Source organism: Corvus brachyrhynchos, unplaced genomic scaffold (genome assembly GCF_000691975.1).
Source record: "Corvus brachyrhynchos isolate BGI_N302 unplaced genomic scaffold, ASM69197v1 scaffold65, whole genome shotgun sequence".
Classification (NCBI taxonomy): Eukaryota; Metazoa; Chordata; class Aves; order Passeriformes; family Corvidae; genus Corvus; species Corvus brachyrhynchos.
The window spans coordinates 3,825,028-3,828,436 of NW_008238365.1; positions in this window are offsets into that span (position 1 = coordinate 3,825,028).

Sequence of the window (3,409 nt, forward strand, 5' to 3'; positions counted from 1 at the left end):
GAGGAGCTGCTTTCCTAGGCTCAGCTGAGACCCTGCACAGCCCTGGAGACAGGCAAGGTGATGGTGAGGCTTCTGCTGCTTCTGTCACTTCAGCCCTCAACAATAACAGATTTATAGTCCAAAAGCCCCTCAAAGCCTGGCTCTTTTCCTTGACAAAAGCGCATGAGAAAAAAATTGTCAGGGTGTGCCCAATCCATCTGTCATTGAGGAAATAAGCTCGTCCTATAACTTAATGCCATCAATCACTAAGACCAAAGGTAGAGATCAAGGCTGCTTACTTGGAGGAGTACCTAAGGCCATGTCTAGTCAGGCACACAGTGACAGCCAAATAAATTTCCTTGGTATGGTCCCTTGAAAGCATGCGCTCTCCTCCAGAGCTCAGAAACCTGCCTGCTTGGCAAGGAGCCCTTGGGCTACTCAGAGAGTAGTTACTCTGCAGACTGCTTATGAGGATCTCCTTAAAAGCCATGGAATAAGTTTAAATTAGAATGTTTCAGAGAAAAATCCATCTACTTGTCTGCAGCTGTGTAGGAATCCCATACTCATGGGTGAAGGCAGCACTGGGAGGACCTCAAGCAATGTGACAAGGACTGCAGGTATACAGGCTCCAAACGTGAGTTCTGCACATTCTTGATAAGCTTCTCCTCTAGTCCTCCCTTGCTACATATTCCTTTTTGCTGAAAAGACCTAAGCCCCATTTCTCCTCTGGAATCACTACAGCACACAGCACTAGGGTCTGGAGGCCAGGAGATCTTGCCCAACATACGAGTGGGGGTAACCTTTCCCCAGTGCCTCCACTGGGCATGTGTCCAAACCAAGGCTTTGCTCAGCTGGTGGGCTTTCACTCCAGCAACCCACAATGGTGCTGCCATCAGAGACTTCTTTATCAAGGCCAGCCAGAGCAGCAGATGGTCTCTCAGGTAGCATCTCCATGAACCTGAGTGGCTGCACTTTTAAAGCAAACTACCATAAAGGGATGTTGCTCAGCTTTGCTTCCAGCATTACTGCTCAGCTTTCCTCACGAGGCATGGTGACCCTTTTCAAAAGAAAGGGCATAAATCATTATTTGCTTTTCCTTTAATTCCAGAATGTTCTGAGTCCTCTGTTATAAATTATACTGCTCACTGTAAAAGAAAATCCAGAGGCAGCTCTGCGAGCCTGTTGAATGCCTGAGCTGCAGGTGATAGGAGAATTCAGTTCATCACCAGAAGCACATGTAGGTGAGTGCAGTGAGATGGGCCATCCGGTCACTCCACAGATGAGCAAGGCATTTAGGACACCAAAGCTGTCAGAAACATATAGATCCCAAGGCAGCCAGCCCCAGCCCTATCAGCTCCCAGAGAAGCTGAAGAATGAGCTCAGCTTGGAGCAGGTACCTTAGTAGGTACCTCATTGCTCAGTGTTTGTCTATACAGGATTCTTAAGAAAATTAAATTGAATTAACTAAATCTAAAGTAGAACATTAAAATTCTGCATTAAATTCTCATCCAGAATTAAAGGGGCCTTAATTCAGTTTAATTTACTCCCAAATGCTACTAAATAAGGCCATTTAAATTGTCTTTAATTAACATAGTGGTCCCATATAGGCTTTTATAAATGAGGTTTAATTAGTCCTTTTTTAGAAGTGAGCTAGCTGCCTTGAGCTTCCATAGGTAAGCAGCCAGGTACGGGGCCACTTTGCTGACAGGGCTCCTGGTTGCGGCTGGTTAGCAGGAGTTGCAAAGTGCTGGCATCTCTTCCCAAGGAACTGGCATGAAGCCAGCTTCCTCTCACCAGCAGATAATAGGATCCTTGAATATCACTTGTTTTGACTGTGTTAAATGTATGAGTGGGAGATGAAAGGCTCTGCCAGAGGACGAGCTCTTCCTTTAAAATGTGGGACATGGGGGTGGTAATCCCTAGAAAAATGTGACATCAGGATTCTACGAGACTTGTTCATGAACAAGGAACCAGGCTGGAGGAAAGCTTACACAGAGTCAGCAGAGAAGTGGATGGAGGTGGAGGACTGGGAGGGACTGAGCCCATCCATGGGATAGGGCTCCTGCTGTCATAGAGCACCTTGGGGTCCCTGCTGCCCCTGGATGCTTTAGTTCCTTTTTTGCATACTAGAATTCCCAACTCGGCAGGATGAGATGCTGCTGGATGCTCTTAATGACCATCCTGAGGGCATCTGGCCTTGCTTGTCCCTGTCCTCCCCTTGGTCTCACAGGCTCTTCCTTGGAACAGCCCAGTGCTCTCTTGTGCTATGATGGGGACTTCCACCTCTTTCCTGTGGCCACGGATGTGTCGCAGATGGACGGAGACGCGAGCCCTGCTTGGCAGCCCAGCAGTGCCAGCTGGCAGCCTGTCCCACCACAGAAAGGGGATGATGCAGCTGCCCGGCTGTGGGCACAGCAGAAGAAGCAGTCTTTGCCTTGTACATGGTGGTCAAGGGCCTCAGTGTGTCTGTGATCCCAGCAAAGGCTTTGTTCTGTGAATCTTCATATCCTCAGAAGCTGCAGCCTCCACCATAGCCCTTGCAGTACCAAAAATAAGAAGTACTGTTCAAAGCAGTTTGCAAATGTGAAAAAGAAAAAGAAAATAGTCAAAATCACCCATGAGGAGCTTTGAGGTGTAACCAGCATGTGACTCCTCTGACTTTTCAGGTGGAGAAGCCAATAGCCTCCCTCTCTCCTGGCTTCTCTTTCACCAAATTAGAGCCATGCAGCTGCTGTCACTGCTTTGCATAAATCAGGAGATTCATCTTTGTGCATCTTCCTTGGGGTATTTCCTATAAGAAGTATGTCTGTGGCCATACTTTCTGGTGCAATAGACTTCAGTCTGGAAGAAAAAGCACACAAACAGTGCTTAAATTCATGCCAACTGGAGTAGATTCCAAGGGAAAGAAGTGTTGGGAAAGCACCTACTTAAGAACTGAGTAAGGATTATCTCTGATCTGAACCTCGCTCTGTGTGTGTCTTACTGTTGAGCACACAGTGCGGTTTCAGACATGGCCAGAGACAAGGAAAAATGATTGTTTCGGGGTAACCACAAGGAAGATGAATGCAAATGCATTCCTGTAACTGGGAGAGTTCCTCACTCCTGAGTTGGGCTCCAGTACATGGCCTCAGGGAAGCAAATTTGCAACTACCTTCATTAAATTGTTTAGGCATGATTAATCAGAAGTCAGAGATGTGAAGTTTTTGCACGTTTCACAATGTAGATTTTAACCCCTGCAGTTCCATACAGTCTGCACGTATGGTTTAGCCCGTGGCAAGGGACAGGTACTAGTGGGTGACAGATGCTTTCTGACAGCGCTTATCTCCTCTGCACGCCCGGGTTGATAAGCCACCACTGGCTGAATCACAGCCACCTGCATCACTGGGATCCAAGTGTTGCAAGGAACAAGTGTCGGAGAACCCATCCCCTC